Source organism: Alligator sinensis, unplaced genomic scaffold (assembly GCF_000455745.1).
Source record: "Alligator sinensis unplaced genomic scaffold, ASM45574v1 scaffold1318_3, whole genome shotgun sequence".
Lineage (NCBI taxonomy): Eukaryota > Metazoa > Chordata > Crocodylia > Alligatoridae > Alligator > Alligator sinensis.
In genome coordinates, this window is record NW_005842634.1 from 86,697 (window position 1) to 106,629 (window position 19,933).

Sequence of the window (19,933 nt, forward strand, 5' to 3'; positions counted from 1 at the left end):
ATGATGCCGCCAATAAATACAATCAGTTAAACTTTCTGCCAAAGTTCTCCATAAAGCAGTATCTATCTTGAGATTTTTTAAAGTTGAAAAATGAAGTGAACAAAAATTAAACTGAAGATTATCTATGGCATTTTAATGGTTAGATGATTGTGCAGGGTGTGTTTGGAGTTAAAGACTCTATTTATTCCTAGTTTTTTTCATGTACAAATTGTTCTTGTAGATTCATTTTTCATAGAAAGAGGACTGCCCAATAACGGCCCATATCCTGGACCACAGCATCCAGTCCAAAACCTTGTCTACACTAGGGAGTTTTAACATAAAATTCCTACCACTGATTTAGCTGTAAAACTGGGAGCTCTGGAGCAGGCTCTGGCAGATTCTGCCAACCTTAGCATTGTATAAATGAATCCTATCCAGATTAGGCTTTTTGTTGGGGTGACATGGAAGAAGGCCAAGGAGCAGCAGCAGATCCACTCAATTCCCTCAGTGCTGCAGTGTTACTCAAAGTTGCTGCCTTGCTGGAGGCAGTGTTCAGAGGATCTATTCCTGCTTGCATTGCAGCCCCCTAAACAGGACATGCCCCAGACACGAGACAGAATATCTTTTGGCTGCTTGGCTTGCAGGGATGTATAACCCCTGCCCAGGCTCCCATAGCAGATCTACACTAGCACAGCTGTGCTTGGGGCGGAGAGCGCTTTGTTGCAATACTAATGAAAATCATACTATAATTTTAGGACCTGCTGTGTTTTAGATAGTAAAGCTGTTGCACTCAATTAGCACTGGGACCTGAAAATCAACACAAATGCTGAATAGCCAGTGCGTCTGATTTACTGCTGCTGTTCTGTTTAATAAGCAATTTAAGAAATGCTCCATGTGTCTTATTTGGGTTGAAGCTGTGGGTACAGAGCTACTTTGGAAGTTTCCAAATAAGTACAGATGTGGCCGGTTACAATTATCTATGTAATTTGAGAAAAAACACTGCTTATGGGCAAGCCCTTCTGCTAATTGCCCTACTCCGCAGGATGGCTGAGAACCTGGCCCAGATTACTCAAAAAAAGTTGTCCAGATTTGAGTTTGGTTTTGGATCTTGAAGTGTCCTGAAGTTTGACCAGGTTTAGCATGAGCACATGGGGCATTCCAGCCCAAAGGCTTGTACAGAAAGAATCCTCAACTGAAAACAACTCAGATCTGGATTCTAAATACTTCTGTAAAGTCTGAAGGTGTTGAGATTCAGGTTTCAAGAACCAAGTTGTAAGAGCCAGTCATATCGATTTACAAATGAGTGGTCAGTTCTTGCCATACTTAGTCAAGGGAAACCCTTCATCATGCAGACCATTTCTATTCCCCTGAGCTGGTAAGAGGTGAGAAGTGGTCAAACTTTCATTCTGATGTGTGGAGCCATGTGAGAGAATTGTACAGTGGGACTCCTCAGACCCTCTGAGGCTGGAAACCTCCCGCTGCAGCGGCAAGGAGGGCAAGTTTCTAGTGAAACTGGGGCTTGACTAGTGGGTGTGTGACTGTTTAGTGCTGGACAGACTTCCAGGCATGCTTTGTGGCCAAAAATGGAGAGAAGCAGGCAGCTTTCTACTGCTCAAAGCCCATTTACTCAGACTTGGCCTCAGGGCCCAGCATTTGGCCCTAATTCTTGGAAGTCAAAAGAGGAGTGGGAACATGTCTGAACCCTCATTGCATTAATGTGTAAATTATTTTTCATCTTCTCCATTTAAGAATTAAATTATTTTTCATCTTCTCCATTTAAGAATTAGTGAGTCTCTTTTACTAGTAGTTTGTAGCTCAGTTACACTGTACGGATACCGCATGTTAGCATATGGTTTCTAATGTTGTTGATGATGATGATTATGTTCTTGGTCCTTTATGTGAGAGAGAAACATTTCAACCAGAAAACCTGGCTGCATGTAAAACACCCCCTCCTGGGAAGCTTTGTGTTCAAACAGATGACAAAAGCACATGACATGGGACACTCACTGTTGCAGTCCCAGGGTATGTCCCTGGTTTGGCTGGGTGTAAGGCAGTTTTGATATGCGCTGTAAACTTTTGCAGCTCCTTCTGACACCGTGTCTCCCCTCTACCTTTTCCCATGTCTGCCTCCTGGTGAGTAGGGGAAGGAGAAGCACCATAAGAGCTCTACTTCACTATTTGGTATACATTGGGCAGCTACCTGCTCTCCCTTGCTGAGGCTGCGCAGATTGAGGAGGTCACTCAAAACAAATGTCCCTCCAGAAAACCGCAGGCTGAGTTTCAGTAGCCTGGTGGGTGACCCAGACTATTCCCTAGGTTAGGGTCTGTGGCACAACTAAAATGATCTCTGATAAATACTCTTTCATTAGAAAAAGTGAATTACTTATCAATCTCCCCGACTTGGACCATGTAAAGAAACATCTGGACACTGTGTGGTTTTGCATTCCACCTTTGAACTTTCTGATAAGTTTGTGTTGAAGATACTGTACTGACCTTTCCAAAACTATATAATGAGGTGCTTTCAGTGGAGCAGGACATGCAGTTCAGCAAGATAGAGCTTTTTCTTTTCCTTTTCTGTTTTTCAAAGACAGCTGATGTTTCACTCCTGTTTTCCAAAGACAGCTGATGTTTCCCTCTTTCCATGTTATCTGGCCACCCACCTGTTCCAGCTGTACCAGGACTGTTTCTTTTAGCTAGTAAATCTCAAGGTCACCCTGAGTTTGAGCTCAGATCATGGTCAAGAAATGGAAACATGTACAAATCATATTTGGGAAAGGCCATGTGGCATTCTCCCCACCCTGCTCTCGTATCCCATTGATTTTTTTTTTTGGAGTCTAGCAACTGTACAAAGCAGCATAAAAAGTTAAAAACAAAAAATTCCCAATGACCATGCCAGCCACAGAGCACTATGCATACCTTGGCTAGGTAATTCAGGCAAATTAAAGCAACCAACAGTCTCTTAGCCCAAGCAATGGTTTGCTGAGACCTAGGGACACCCCAGACCCATTCCCTAGTTGCTTTACCACCCAAAGATCCCCCTGCACTGGTTCTGTAGTATAGGACAGCTTTCTGTTATCAGTGTAGTATAAAGCTGTTGTAAGGGATGAGAGAGATTCAGCCCCCAGTCTGTAATGCTAATCAGGCAAAACATGTACGGAATTTATTTGTATAATAGCAGTGCAACACTATGCTAGCCACTTCCTCAGTTTATAGGTATGTCAGTTTATAAGTATAAATTAATCCATTTTATTGTAATGTTTGCATCCCGTGCTGCAATACATGTGTATAAGTGAATCTATCCTTAACTATCTACGTGTACATTGGATAAATACTTTTTAGTGCTCTCCATCAGTTTTCTCCATCAGTTTTGTGGGTATGTCATATCACTAACCAAGATGATAGGAGATGTGCATGTTCAGTGTTTCTGGGGATCAGGTCCACAGAGTCCAGCTTCCATGTCTAATGGCTTAAGTTAGAGAACACAGGGTGCATTTATACGTGCCCCCGAGTGCACAGTTGTTACTGGGTAGTCATTTAGCACTTGCTTTAGCAAATACTAAATGAGTACATAGTAATCGCCATTACTGCTCAGTCCTGGCAGTTCACTGATTGTTTCTGACCCTGCCAGTGTACAGTAATGAACTACTGCACAGTAGCATTGGCATCACGGTTCTTGCCCACCAGTGCTATGTTACCGTAGTGACAAGCTACATCCCCATAGCTCATTGTTATGGTGATGTAGCGTCTTGTATGGTCATGCCCACAGCTCTGTAGTTAAAGTCTTCCAATGAGTATGTAGGCCCAGAGGCGCAGCAAGGTCCTGCAGCACCCTGGCAAAAGTGCTTAACCGCTGGGGAGCTGGGGGAGGAGTCTCATCTCCTCTGCAAGTGGGCAGCCCTGTGCTCCATAATGTACAACAAGCTTAGCACGGGGCACCAGGATGCCCCTGACCCCCTTGGCAACAGCAGGTACAGCCCTTTACTACCTAGCTATAGAAGCCAGGCAGCCCTGGGCACATCTACACATTCATTAATGCGCAGTAGTTACTGTGCATTTAGTTTGATACTTGCTTAATGAAGTACTAACTAAATACACGGGCACACAGGTTTTTTGTGATGCTTACTGTGCAGTAGCCTAATAATACTGCAAAGTAGTGTGTTAGCATGGTTTCTGCCCAGCACGCTACTGTGCAGCGTTATTACGTTACTGTTCATTAAGCGTCTCGTGTAGATGCGCCCCATGTCCCGTACCGTAAGTGGGAAGGGATTAAGCTACATGCTGTCCCTTCCTCGCATTTTTGCCACAGGAGGAGCAGCAAACATGGCACCAAGGACATCCCCTGGGCAACTTACACTGCAGGGCTGGTGCACCCAGCACTTGGCTAGCTTGTCCCTTGGGTGCAAAGGGCTGGTGGAGCCCCACGCACTACACGGTACAGGCCTGCCTGACTTCCGTGGCTGGGCACCTCAGGGCTGTTCCTGCTGCAGCAAAGGCTCCCAAGTTAGTGCTTTTGGTGCCATCACTAAGTTGGCACCTGGGATGGGTGTTCCACTTGCTCCAACCTAGTCATGCCACTGTGTAGATCCCTAAACAAGGTATTTTGAGGGTATGGCACTGAACACCCTAAAAATACTACATTTTGAAAACTGGGTTCCAAGATCTAAAATCATCCCTGGTCCTTTCTTTTTCCTGTCCTTCTGACAAGGTATTTAGCAGAATTTGCAGATTCATTGACAGGGTCATGACATGAGCGCTTCTGCTGTGGTCTCAAACTCACAACCTCTGGGCTGTCAACCTTGCACCTTAGTACCCACCTCCCTCCACCCAGTGGAAGTGGATGAAACTCTATTACTAGGTCAGCTATGTGCAACATTCAGTGTGAGTAAGGCTGATGTTTCTGTCTGCAGTCCATTAGTACCTATTGTGTCTCTCTCTCGCTCCATTTTTCTTAGCTCTCCTGACCCTTGCTTTTCTCTTTTATGCTTTTCCCTCCCCATCTCTCTCACTTTTTATCCCTCCATACCTAACCATCATTTCCAGACTACTCTACAGTTGGCTCTTTGTAAATAGTGGCCTCTCCTGCCCTATTTTCTCTTAGACCTGTATTAGAGGATGAAGCAAAGCCTTCATTTCTTATTTTGCATGAGATAGAAACATTCCTATAGTGCAGAAAGAGTGAAAACACACTACAGCAGCACACAAGACAGAGATATAAACCATGCAGGAAAGTTGTTTAAGGCAGCCAGTTACAGGTCCAGAGTCTTAAAGATGATGCATTTAAGTAAACTTTTCAGGTAAGTGAATTGGCCTTTTACTCATCAAGGGAAATCTGAGTGATGTAACGATGGAATTTTCACATGGCCCAGAGTTTCATTACATCATTTCTTAGCATACGAAATATCATTGGGGAATCTTACTTTATTTAACATATTAATAATGAACAGCTGTTTTCATTACAGTCTGCTGGTTAAGAGTGCATGTAGTCAAAATATGATATTAATCTAGTGTAAAACATCACAATTACATTTTTGTAGATTGGCCAGTGTACACTGGGAGAATGAGCTAAACAAGATGACATTGCAAAAGTGGAAATAAAATGTCAAACACAATAAGTGACTGAGCAGTACAGAGAAGAAATGTTGGCCTAAGAAGTGTTAGAAGGATTTAACTTGGTTAAGAAACATAGGCAGTTAAGGCATCCAGTGTCCTAGACTGTTCTGCTGCTTAACGTGACTTGAAGCCAAGAATTCTGTGTGGTACACTGTCCACATCACTGCTCTGATAAAATTATAGTTTGACTTGCCTGAATAGTGCATTGTTTTAAAAAAATGTGTAAATTATTAGCTGTTTTCCTGTCTCTGCAGGTTTAATGAGGCCACTTGGCCATTCCTTGCTTCCAACATTTCACAGTCTAGTTGGGTTGTACCTTACATCAACACCCTCACCCCACAAATGCATCCATGAAAAAATCCTTGTTGCTTTAGTAAGAACTCTGGTCCTCCTTCATTAAATTGGTCCTGTATAACAACCAGGAGTATGGAGCAACTTGCAAACAGACATATATACTAAAAGCAGCTGTAGAATAAGGTTGCATTATTGTAGCCAAAGGGCACATCTACACAAGATGCTTGCTGCACAGTCAAAGACAACCTGTGGGCGGGCACTGGGGGCACATGCCCCCACCCCCAAGATTGGCCAACACTGGCTTCTGCGGGTGTTCACCACTCCTCCTCCTGCCAGCATCTGCTGGCAGTCCCTGCTCGCCGCCGCTGACACTGCTGCTGGCATCTGCGGGCAGTCCCCGCTTGCCACCCTCCCCCGGCCAACACCGCCACCGGCATCTGCTGGCGGCTACTGCGCATTAGAGCATCACAACAAAAGCTGTGCTAGTGTGCTAATGCACAATTGAATTAGCCTACTCCGCATTAAGCATCACGGAGAGACCATGCACCTTTGCTACTGCACAGTAGCACTGGCTACTATGCATTTAGTTAGTACCTCATATTAGAGGTAATAAACTTAATGTGCAGTAGCAAAAGTGCATTTAATGCACATGTAGATGCGTCCTATATGGACTTAAAAAACTCTGATCTGTCAGTCCCATCTTTGCCATTGGTTAATTATGTGATCATGGGCAAGCCTCTTAATCTTTCCAATGTCAGCCTACCCGTTAGTAAGATAGATTTACGTATGATTTTTACCTATAAATTTAATGGGAGGGATAAATTCTTCTGAGTGATCTGGGTTCCTCTATCCCCATGGAAGGGTATCTTGACTGTAACAGAGAACAATGACAAGAGGCTTTTTCATTGCTGATGAGTCTGAATTTTCACTTAATTTAATCTCATTGCATCTACAGATCTTTAAAATACACTAAATATTCAGATTCAGACTCCTTGATATTTGCATCCTTCAAACACTTTTTGTAGACAATTGTCATCTTCCTTGCCACTTAGCCCAGCTGTGCCCATTCAGCACTTCAGTTTCATATTGAAAATTGGAAGAATTAGTGAATGGTTTCTAGGAATTTTCTCCAGAAATTGTTTAATCATCAGTGATCAAATACTTGGTAAATGCTGTCCTCACCCCCACTAAAAATATACAATTTCATTTATAGGGCCTTAAAAAAAATCTTCAGAGACTGACAGGTCTGTGTAGCACCTGACTTAGAGGCTGAGGAGTGAATGCAGCTATAAGGAGAGATTTGTGTGTCTAAACTCTCTCAAGTCTGATACCAGCTCCAAAGGGTGGTGTTTTGCTAACTGGCAAATGTAGGTTTAGACATGGATTGCAGAAGGTAAAGCATTAAGGTCCTATCTACCATCATCTGGAAAATCACATTCACACTTTTAAAGCCAAAACTAGGTCCAAACACACCTGTTCTTAAACACAAGTTTGGAAGAGAGTTGTGGTCCAACAATTTCTCTAGGTGGCACAGATATGACCACTTTGTGCTGTGACACGCGGTCTTCCAGGTAATGAAGTAAACAGAGGGAGAGCCCCACACATGAAGCCTGTTGAATAAAAAGGAAGGATAAGGTAACAACGTAAGACAAAACTGAGTGTGATGGGCCTCTTGGCTGGAATGAGTGGACATATAACAAGAGACGTTGTGTGTTATCTTGGTGCAAAAGACACACAAAGGCAGAGGATGCAAGCACGTCAAAGATATATTGACTTCAGAAGAACTGAAGATTTATGATAACTTCACGTGCAAGTGAATGCTGTGGTTAAGACTGGACTACAGTAACTGTGATAAGGGCCACTGTCTTAAACTTTTTGACATTCTCCTCTTTATCTGGTCTCCATTCAGTGATGAAACAGAGTGGTGTTTTTTCATGGAAAATGTGGGCAAAATAAATACTTGTAGTTGTTTAAGTTGAGAAAAGACTTTCCACCCTCCCTGTAGCCAGGATTGCTATGGTCTTTTCCACACATAACTAAAAGCAATAGTTAAAATCTTGACACACATGTGATCATGGATATTGAACAATTAAGTGCAATAAAAAATAGACGTTATGAACACTTAAAATGTGTACACCAAGGATGTATAATACTCAACTGTGTTAAGTTTGAGAGCTCATACCTGTAGCAGCATCTGTCTCTGCACTTTTATCTTTGTATGTCCCCAGTCATCCTTCAGGATTTGAACTGGCTTAAAAGTTTAGATGTTTTAAAGTGCTTTTTTCACATAAGTGGTTTAGGGACTTTTTTTGCCTGTAATGAGTAAAACAAAAATCTTACAAGCCTTTATTTCTTTGAAAATTAAATGATAAAATTCTGAATTCGTACAGTTGCACATAGTTTAATAAAAATTAACAAAGTCAAGAAAGGGATTATCAGGGGGATCCAGTGGGAAGGGTAAGTTAGCCCAGCTGCATGGCCACAATATTTTCTATGCCTACTTTGTTTACTAAAAGGAGGAAAGTTTGCCTATCCCTATAGCTAAATATGTTGTAGTCTAAATGTATGTAGTCTAAATGTATGAGCAATACAACATGCACGTGTGTTACCACTAAAAAAATTAACATTTGCATTTCCTGATAATTTATCTGATATGTTAACTGTGTAATCTTAACAGTCTAGTACAGCCTTGATTCAGCTAAAAATGTAAGAAAATCAGTGGGACTTCAGTACATGCTTGTGCTTTGCTGAATAGGGATGGAGCAAAGCGGGTGTTTAGGTACCTTGTTGAACCCTGTGTAATGCAGCATTTTAGCTCACAGTGGCCACGTCTACATGGGACGCTTACTGCACAGTTGTTACTGTGCAGTCATTTAGTACCGGTATAAAAAGTACTAAATAGGCAGAGTTACTGCACAGTAGTGTCACTGAATGGCTTTTAGGTGATGTTGACTGTGCAGTAGCTCATTACTACTGGGCAGTAACATCAGGTCATGCTTACTGCGCAGTCGCATCGTGTAGCAGGATTAATGAGCTACTGCACAGTCAGCGTCTCGTGTAGACATGGCCAGTGTAAAGTGTTTCAATAACATACCTAACCAGAAATGATCGCTTCAATCCTTAGCTTTCTCTGGTGTTTACCATGTGCTCTGATACTAGCTGAGCCCTTACTGGAAGAGTGTGCAGAAGTTAACAGCTGCAATGCTAACATTCTCCATTGCAGGCAATACATTGCATGAAACATGTCTGCATCATTAACCTTCATCTTTTCATTGTAGCTCCCCCCCTCCCTGACTCTAAAACTTTCATTTATTTTAAAAAGGGGATGCCACAAGTGTAAACTGCAACTGCTCCTTTTTTCCTTTGTAAACAGTACACACTTAACAGTTGAAAAAGTAGCATCAAAATTTTTACACAGGATATTGAATTTAATGCTGTTAAGGGAAAATGATCCATCTTCCCTATAGAGAAGGCATTACATCACAGAAAGGATGGAAACAAAGAGCTCTCAGGGACTGGGATAGGCAAACTTTCCTCCTTTTACAGGAAATGGGTGAAGCCTTGCTTGAAATTATTACTCAGACGTTTTGTGCTGTGAAGGAAATGTCTCCTGATAGCACAAGCTATTGGTTTCCTGTTGTGAACTAACAGTTTTTGGCATAACCAAGAATGGACAGGAAGGGCAAATGATTGGGGGTCATTTGGAGAGTCTCATTTTAATGAACAGTGCAGCCCAAGCAAACGGGCAGAAATTTGGGCAGCAGAAAAGCTTAAATAAAATTTAAAAAGCGGATCCGTTGTTGTTTATTAGGGCATCTTTGTGGGGAAAAAAATACATCATCTGTTTGCAGGCTTGGCAGAAAAAGCAGGTGTGACACTATTGTCTAACAGGAAGCACACTGGGGGAGAGAGCCATTTTTATCCTACCTAATTAAGAGACCGGTTCAACAAAATATACATCCGATTTCTACCGAGGAAGACAATTTTGGAGAGCTTTCACAGATGCTAGATTTCTTTTTTTAAATGGGACCCTATAACTGAGGCACTTTCAAGTGTCCTTTTTCAGTTGTACTATATAAATAACATTGCTGTCAGCAACCTGACATTGCCATACTAGTGGCACTGATGGCCTGAGGTTTTTTCCATTCCAACTAATGAACTCTGGAGGAAAGGGACATTCAAGACAACCCCCTCCCGCCTGCTTAAATCACATAACTATGTGGGTGGCTTCTTGTGAGCTGCTGCAAGAAAGAACAGGAAGGTGGCTTGTACTTCCTAAGACTTGGAAGGCCTACTTCAGCCTCGACTGCATGTTAAACCCTGAAGACTGCCCTAATTCTTCTCTCAGCTGTCATGATCCACATGGACATTGTGGCAGCTTCCTGATCTGAAGATGCTGCCTAAGAACAAGATACAGACCTGGCTGTGTACCTCTACTCATGGTATATAATCCAAGCGTTATGGATTGCATCCAGGAAGAGCACACGCCAACTGCAGATGCTTCCCTAGCCTGACGAAGGGTGTTTAGACCCAGAAGCTTGCAAAGAAGAATTTTTCCAACTATTTGAGTTGGTCTAATAAAAGATATCAGATTTACCCAAAGAAACTTGTCTGCCTATGTCATTAGACCAACATGGCTACAACCTATACCCCTTTACAGGCTCTTTTTACTGGCTTACCTCGTTCAAAATGGCTTCATAGTTCAGGGACCATTTCCCTCTGTAAGACATGGAGCACCCATTAAAGTCCTTCTTATGTAAATGAGAGCTGGGAGAGCTGAATCTCTCATAGAACTACAATTTCATTGCAGTACATTACCAAAAACAGAAAAAAAGTCTCTACAATGCTGCAGGTCTCTTTTGAAAGGGGGCGGGAGGGGTGGTACATTTAATTAATCAAAGGGTTCAAGATAAATAAAACCTACTTAAGTTTTTTACCAGCCAGTTTTGGTGGCCAGAGATGTCACCCTCATGAAAATTATTTTGATGGCGTGGAAATGTATGTCATAGCAAACTATTTGCCTATTTCAGAAAACTCAGCTACATGAAAGGAGTTAATCCATGTTTGCCAACACTTAAGAGACTTTTCCTAAAGTGTTTTTCATGATGCCAAATCCACAACAAGTTTCTAAAAAGGTGCTTATGCTCTTCTTTTTGAACAGCACAAGGATGGATTTACAAAAGCCACATACAACAACATTTCTGCTTTCTGTTTGAAAAAATACAAGCTTCAGTCATATTTGGATCACACATTTTTTAACATCTCCTTTTAATATATTTTTTTGTTTCCATTTAGGATTGCCAACATTTTCATGGAAACCCATCCCCCAGAATAAAGACTTTCCCAGCCTTATGAGAGCACACCTGCAAGAACTAGAATCACACCTAGCCTTTGCCTTCTTCATTTTGGTGTCACCTAAGGACATTTTTGTGTTACATGTAAGTTGTTCTCTCAAAATTTGTGGAATGAATATGCTTCCTTAAAATGGATATCACTTGAAATCTTGCCATAGAGTTATAACAAACGTTTGCTTTGCTATCCAACAGTTCTGTCCTTAAAAATACTATTTCATTTTCTTTTTAAAGGGGAAAAAACAAACAAAAACCCTTGTAGAGCTGAGCTTGCAGTTTTGTGATAAAAGGACTAAGGATAGTTAGAAACTGTTTATCCAAATCTGAAATAAACAAGCAGCTCTAATAATTTCATTCACCTCTACCTTCAGTTAAAACTGTTACTTTTTTTTGTTTTTTTTTTGAGGGAGGGGGCACGGTTTTTGGTTTTTTGTTTAAATTGTTCATTGTACCTATACACATGCAGGGGCAGATCCAGGAGGGGAGTGCAGTGGTACATTTGCAACCCCCATCCCCATCCCTTTGAATCCTGCTCCACCCAAAAAACTTTAAATCAACTGCCCAGGAGGCCCAGCGGCATTTTAATTCAGGTAGCTCTGAGGTCATTGAGTTGACTTAATGGCTCATTATAATCCACCTGATTCCTGCTAATCCCTCTTCACTTCACAGGTGTTAACAACCCTTTCTCTTTTTTAATGGTCTTGATGTTACACTCTTCAAACTATTCTTTCTTCTGCATTTTTGCTGTCTGTTTAGCCATTCGTGGTTTTGCCTCTCTCCTATTTTACAGTTTGGCAGACTAGAGCGGCTAGGACCCTGCTAGAGCTAAAATCCTTAATTTAGGTGTGGTAATATTAACTCGGGTGCAGAAACGAGTGACACTGAAGTATTGGAGGCACCGTCAAAACACTCAAGAAAACCGGATTTTGTTTTATGAATCTGAATAAGAGATGCACATTTAAATATAATGACCACAGAACTAATGAAACAATATTTCTGACTTTTTGTTGGCCTAGTTTGGGGTGGGGGGTTAATTTAATATAAAATCTAGTCAATTAGCACACATTCCAATAAAGTTATATTTGTTTTTACTTTGATCTGAAAAATGTAGCACAAGGCCCTTAGCTTATTAGTAAAGCTTCTAGTTTTTCTTTAACTGGAGAAAAATATATGTTGTGTTATGTGGTGATGTCTCACACTATCTGCACCCCCCTTTTCAAAGCCCCAGATCTGTCCATGTACACAGTTCCATATTTTTGGTAAGGTTATTTATTATCCTTTAAGATATATGTATCAGCATTTCTAAATAATGTAATTTGCTGCTACTAGACAGGTAACTTGCTGAACTAAATTTAGGATTATATTCAAAGGAAAAAAGTGTGCATGCAGACGTACACACAGGTGTGCCTGCCCATAGACATGGGGCTCCTGAAGCTCTTGATCCAGTGTCTCAACATGAAGCTTTGCATTAGCTTCAGTGGCATTTAAATCAGGGCTATAATGCAGAAGACCAAACTCTAGTAGGTTGTTTCTGCCTAGTAAAAGAGTGGAACATGTTTTTTGCTGAACAGTTTGTTGGTCATAAAAATTCCCTGTTTAGGTCTATTTAAATTGCTAATTGTGTACATATACAATTTTAGATACAGGGTCAAGTTTCCAGCCTCCTGGTCTCAAATTTTACATGCACATCTATTTTTTTTTTTTTTTTTTTTTTTTTTTTTTTTACCTGTTTGGGGTTTTGGGGGTTTTTTTTGTTTTTTTTAAGGAAACTGGTAAATTTGCATGTACAAATAGTTTTTGTTTTTCTAAACAGTCCACTGTGGATGCTAACTTGAGTACATAAAATTAGTGACTGAAATGAACCTGGCTAACAATGTGGCCCTTAGCGTGTTTGTGTGTGCGCACGCACATACATATTTTAACTACATGTGCGTATAAAGTCAATGTCTAACCTGTTGAGATAGTTGCATGGAAAGATTCTGCTACTCTTTTTCAGATATTTTAACTCTATGTGATGACTTAACAGAGAACATACCCCATACAGCATAGCAAAACTTTCAGTCTTTGTATGTTTTTGAGGTGCAGTATCAATTTTACAGCATCAGAGCAGCATTATGTTGATTCAGCACATGCACACCAATGGAAAAATGGAGGCTTTTTGGTCAGGAAACAGTTTCCAAGAAACACTTCCACAGTGAGTGAAATGTTCTAGATGATTTCTGAAATACCTGACCCTTGTCCCGCTACTCAGGAGTCAGATAATCTGCTAATTTTCTTGATTATCTTTTTGAAGTCAATGAGATATTTTGTGAACTTACATGTTATTCAACATAAAAAGGTGCATCAGCATTTGCATCTAAAGGATTATTAAAGAATATTCACAGAAAGCAAGTTTTAACCTTAAACAAGAGTTTTCTCAGTGAGAGACCTGGATCAGAACATATATTTAGTCAGCCTTCAGAAAGAAACTGTGTGTGACCTATTAGAACTGTATAAAAACACAGCTGCAACGGTGAACAGCAAATATAGCAAATAGATCTAGCTGAGTGCATTTTAAGTTTAGACATCGACATAGACCTATTTGTGATGTGTACATGCTAGGCTCAATGCTATAAGTCAGTCATTCCCACCCATCCTTTTGTACCATCTCAGACTGTTATTTCATCAGAGCATATAAATTAAGCAGGGCTCGACTTGCCTGATGCTCATAGTCCTGCATTGATAATTCACAAGGTAACACTCTTCCCTCTGAGTACACTAAACCCAAAGCATGCTATTAAAATAACTCTTGTTGTAGGAACCTTCTTTTAAATCACATTTAAAACACCAGTGTTTTGAATACTTGCAGTTATTAAAGTTGCTGTATAATTTAGTATAAGAACAGAAATGTTATCCCCAACATCCTGGCCAAATTCCAGCTCATATAATTATACAATCTACCAGCTGAAATTCCCCTCACAGTTTCACTTCTTGTCCTAAATACTCACTTATTTAGTGCTTCTTCACGTTGTCAAATGAAGTCAGTTGTTCCCAGGAAGGTGGCTGCATATCATATCAGAGGTGGGTGAAGGGACTTCAGTAAATGTTTTCATACAAAAAGGGGTCTTGATATCACATGTTTACTGCTGTACTCCTTTAGATGGATTTGGTATGCCAATGAGAGTCGAACATGAACATCAAATTTAGAAGGTTGTTTAGATGAACATCAATTTAGATGGGCGTTACTTTAGAAGCAGTCAAATTAAAAGAATAAACCAACACAGGGTTTCATTTATATCAGATATCTAAACTACATTCAGGAAACAAATAAATCAGGAAGGCTAACTCTTTAGCAGGGAAGGGAAGAAATGAAATCAGTTTTATAGGAAGCTGTAAAGTTGGTATAGATATCAGATCGGTTGTAAAATTGCTCTTTGTCGATTTGGCCAGATGCTCTATATTAGCTAAGCCAGCTTCCTTGTAACATGCTAAAAATCAGTCCTTTCATTTGTGCTTGCTTTCTGGAGCTGATGAGATATAAACAGTGCAATACTTCAGCTCAATAGGAATGATTTCAACTGAAAAGCATTTCTTGCTATGTTGTGATTCACTCTCTAGTGCATATCAGTTCCATTTTGAATAGGTGGTTTGTGGTTTGCCTAAAGGTACAGAGGACAAAGCAAAAACTGGGCCTGACCACCTTTCTGTTAATAATATAGCTGACATATGTTATATTTTGCAGGGATGGCATGTTGCACAAGGACTTACGTGAGAGTTTTGATTGCTACAATGGTAGTTATTAAAACAACCAGCTTTTGCCATCTGTCAGGGGGAGCTGCTGAGAACAAGTAAAACTAATAGGAGAGTGGTGTCGTAGATTACGATATATGGAACATACATATGGCATGAATATACAGAAAAAAAAATGTTGTATATATGGGCAAATATTGTCATTTTAATGACCACTAGTGGGAGCAGCATTTAAGCAAGTCAGACAGAAAATATCAAACATCTTGTTTGGAAAAGGAGCGTATGTTTTAGGAAGAAGACTGTCATGTTACAGGTAATAGGTGGCATAGTTTAAAAAAGATAATACATTTCTACACTGACCTTTTAGATTCAGTTTCTCAAGCTGGTGACAAGTGTTCATTTAAAGGTGCAATGGTATCTGAGCCCTGATCCCAACAACTGTGTCTCCTGCCATGCTATATGTACATGGCAGGATACAGGACTTTGGGAATTTGAGGATCAGATCCCAAAAATCACACCCTATTTACCAGTTCAGGGAGGAGCCCAGGATCATGATCCCAGGTTCTTTCTGCACCAGCAAGTTGAAAGCCAAGTGCTTGGCAATCAGCTGATTGTCACCCGGCTCCAGGAACACACTGGGGCTTGAACAGGCTCCCATGCAGTCCCCAGTGCTGGATGACTTTAGCAGTGACTACACTGGGGCCAGTTTGAGCTCCAGTAGGATCCCAGATCCAGCTGGCGGGGACCACACTGTGGCCAGTTAAAGACCCTGTAGTCTTAACCCTGCCACATGTTCAATTTTAAGATGCAATGGAAACCAGCCACAAAAATATTACACAAATTTTGCCTAATATTTCATGGCTGGTTTCCCTTTTTATAGCACCATTCATTCCCTGAATGTGTGGCTGGGTTACTATTTAAGATGCGATTAACAGACTGATTGCAGGTTAGCATCACATCTGCCAGGGGTACTAAATAAACCTACCTTAATGAAAAGCTTCAGGACAAAAAGCCCTCAGTATTGAGGCTGTTATAGAAGTGAAAAAATATCAGCATAAATATTCTAACTATTCACTTACTGATTTGTCTTTTAGACTCAAACTGGCCTGATTTAAGTGTTAAACAGAGTCGAGGAGGGGGAGGGGGTGATAGTCCTTACTCTGAATTTCCTTGGTTGAGCTGCCTTGAATCCCAGTGTGAACTCAAATGACAAATTGCAACCCTAAAAGAAAGGGCGTCTTCTCCTGACCTACATATTAGGCCAGAAACCTCATTTAAAACTACTTTAACTTTCAGTCTCTGTTGACCTCTACCTGGAACACAGCTTTTTTTCTTGTGAGAGCCCTGGATAATCTCATCTCATGGGGTGACTTCAAAGTCATGAAATTCAGTCACTCTACCTTTCACTTCTAATGCTGTCTTGAGGGGAAGGGTTTTGATAGGAAGCTGCAGTTTCCATTAGTGCTAGAGCCACAGAGATTGACATATGAGAACAGACTAGTGCTCCGTCTACTCCCATATCCTGTCTCTGACAGTGACCAATGCCAGATGCTGTAGAGGAAGGCATACCCTCCCAACCCCCAAAATGCTTTAACTTGTGCAAAGCTCTACCCTTGGGATGATGAATTCTTCCTGAGCCCAGCTGGACAATTACTTATGCCCTGATCACAAAGCGCATTAGCTCTTAATCTTGTTATAATTCATGAGCAGATCTCTCTCTTCTTACTCACATAAATGTCACATCCTTTCATATATTATTACAAGTCATTGCTGCAATAATATTCTACAGTGACAAGTAACACTGTCAGGACAGCTAGCTTCACAAGGAACTAACACTTTTTGGGAGAATTTTCCTGAGAAGTTAGTGACTCCTTATTGCTACCACGTACTTAGCCAAAATGACTGCATGCCACGCACTAAATACCAACTGTTCAGCGTGTTTGCATGGAGAACACAATCTGCAATATTTGAATCTAATCTGTTTTAATTGCACAATACAATATATCTGCACCTAGTGCTTCAATGTGCCTGACACACAAGTCTCACTAAGTGGGAGCACAAGGCTTTGTGTTGCTGGGGGAAGCACCATCCTCTCCAGAACTTAGGGGTTATGGTGTCCTATTCCCCGCACTCCCCACCAGCCTGCCCTGTTAGCTGCAGAGGGAACCATCTCTACACTCTTTGTGGTGGCAAATGCCCTTGGTGAGGGCATCTAGTAGGGGGAACTAGCTGTATTCAACTCCACTAGTCCATGCCTCAGAGTCCTATCAGACAGATGCATGTGTTACTTGAGGTGCTGCTGTTTTGGCCGTCTGGATGTCTGGCTGCTGTCAGGCTCATTTTTCATCTAGATGGCCATAACCATCTTGGCAATGGCTCTGGCTGCTTCTGTTTGTTCTTAACAATCTCCATTGCTCTAGCCAACTGTTTGAGGGGTCCTGGCCCTCGTGGCGATTCTTTTTTTCTTTTTGCTTCATGATCTCGTAACTATTGATTTTTAAAACAACATCCCTCCAGTGGCAGCTTCTCATTTCCTCTTGGTAGCTGTAAATGCAACAATTGTGCTTTCTGAATAATTTTTTTGACAATGATTCACCCAGTTCCTCTCAGTCACCCTCTTCCCCACAGCTGGCAAATGAAAGGAAACAAGTATAACAGTCCATCTGGCTGTAGCATGCATGCAAGGAAAACATACAGGCACAGGCAGCTAGAAAAGATGCAGTTGTAGGAGTGTTCTCAGCCCCAGCACCCATCTGTTCCCCAGGAGAAGACGTGGATATTGAGCAGAATTGGTTCCTATTGCATCCTGCTATTCTGTCCACCTCTGATCTTTTATCAAGGCCCTACAGCCTGGGACATAGCATCACGAAGAGGAGAAAAGTCAGCAAGTAAAACACTGCTGGATTCTATACAGCTCCAAGAGAAAGCTTCACTGATAGGATAAGCAAACACTTTTTCTGAAGCTTTGTTTGTCTTGTTCTCTCAAATCTCCTCCCATTGTCTAGTTTTGATCTTAGCTCAGCAAAAAAAGTTCCCCAATAAATTTGAACTACTAAACTGCTCTGAAAAGGTTAAAAAAAACAACCCTCAAACCCTCAATAAATACTGTCCTCTCACTGGCTGTACCTGATCCTTCCCCGGCGTAAACAGCCACTGACATTCTTATCGCTCTCCATCAGCAACCCTGTAAATGTTTTATTGTTAGAGTGAAAAGTTATGCTGCTTGCCTTGATTCTGTGGCTAGCTTTGTACAGTGCATGTTTCGCTGCCTCTTAGCTGGGCAGCCATGCAGCGAAACCGATCCTATAATAATCTGTGACTGCAGTGAGACTAGGTCAATACTGTACCATCCTCTACTGAAGTAGGGGGGCAAGAACAAGATGATTCACAGATCAACAGAAGTTTAGGGCTGGAAGGGACCTTGTGAGATCATTGTGTCCAGCCCCCCTGCTCTAGGCTGAGACCACTCTGTCTCTACATTTTCTCTCTCTTCCCCCTTTTATAAGTCTATGCTCCCTACTAATCTAGTAGTGTGTACACACACCTGGGTAATAAACACACCTTATTTATTTATAATTTTCCTTTAGTGTATTATAAATACACTACAGGAATATTTTAATGACTGGCAAGTCAAGACTTTAGTTAGAAAAGTTAATATAAAGGTTGCCTGTGCAAATACTTGCAAACCTTCTGTGTATGCGCATGTTTTAAAAAATTACGCAATCACACAGCATTTCTTCCATATAGCTCCTTGACATCCTAAAATGAGGCAGGGATGACTCAGGGCATGTTTCCATTTTTGCCATATTGCTTCAGATTTTAAAATCAAGGCTACAAGCTTGCCAGTGACACTGAGCTCTTAGTAGTCAGCCAAGTACAAGGAAGAATATTTACTTTGATTTTTGCAAGGTATACCCTTGCTCACAATGAAACAGGCCACATACCTCCAATTCCTGCTGCCAGCTCCTGGTAGAAGTAAGTGGGGCTCGCTAGGCTTATGGCCTTGATGCAGGATGCTACAATCAGCACTCCAAATTAACTAGAGAAAATCAGTAGCAGCAAACAACAAATCTCAAGCCTCATTCTGCTGTGGAATGCACAGTTATTTTACTGAACTTGCATGGTCTATGTGGAAGCATTAAATAGATTAGTTGTAGAACAAAAATTTACTGCACCTTTGGTGTGAAGACCTGAACTTGACACAAGCCTGGATAAAGGTATGTAATTCTTCCCAGGAACACATCCGCACTACAGATGTGGCTGAAACACAAAAGAGAATTACTTGAGTCCAAAAAGTTCCTGTTTTCCAGAATGGGAGGTTTGAATTTAGTCAAACCTGCTATGCATGGCAAACATCCTCTACTACTACTGTTCTGAAAAACTCCACTTCTAAATGCCTGCTGCCTTGATCACTTGTTAGTCATGGCCTCAACATAAATATATTTTCATGCCTATGAACATGGGCTGTTTGCCAGCTTGTAGAAGGGAAAGATGTTTAAATAGCTGCTGTGCTATGGCTCTTTTTTATAAAGCAAATATTGCATGTTCAGTGTACGGTGATCTTCAGATCAGAGTGCAGAGTAAATGGAATTCATAAGCCTTTCCAAGTCACCTCCTGTGTAAAGCCCTGAACAGACAGCCCAGAAGTGAAGTAAGGAAAAACTTCTCCCTCCGCCCCTTTGGGCAGCATGCACACATGCTTTTAGCAGAACCTAAACAAGAAAATGTACCTACATCCACTTCCTTGCAATGGATGAAAAGAGAAGGGAAATGAAAAAAACTGAGGGCATGCTGTGCCAAATTCAAATGCAGAGCAATTTCCAACTTCTGGACTAATGATTTCTTCCCTACGCACTTGATTTCTTTGCTTCTTTGCTTGTATTCCATGAAAGAGGAAAGAAAAAAAAAAACCACCTTGGCCCACAAGTATACACAGATGAAAGTGTAAGAGGCCTTAAATGACTTCAGCA

The 19,933-nt window shown here is 41.2% G+C and overlaps 1 long non-coding RNA gene across 1 annotated transcript; it reads right to left on the bottom strand.

Moving 5' to 3' along the window:
• Positions 1–5,390: 5,390 nt before the first annotated feature.
• On the bottom strand, positions 5,391–19,890 carry LOC112551862. Its single transcript, XR_003096184.1, has 5 exons — positions 19,139–19,890; positions 14,222–14,367; positions 10,563–10,602; positions 8,066–8,196; positions 5,391–7,493 (listed from the first exon to the last, which is right to left on the bottom strand). It is a non-coding gene; the product is annotated as an uncharacterized LOC112551862 (long non-coding RNA).
• Between the last annotated feature and the right edge of the window lie 43 nt (positions 19,891–19,933).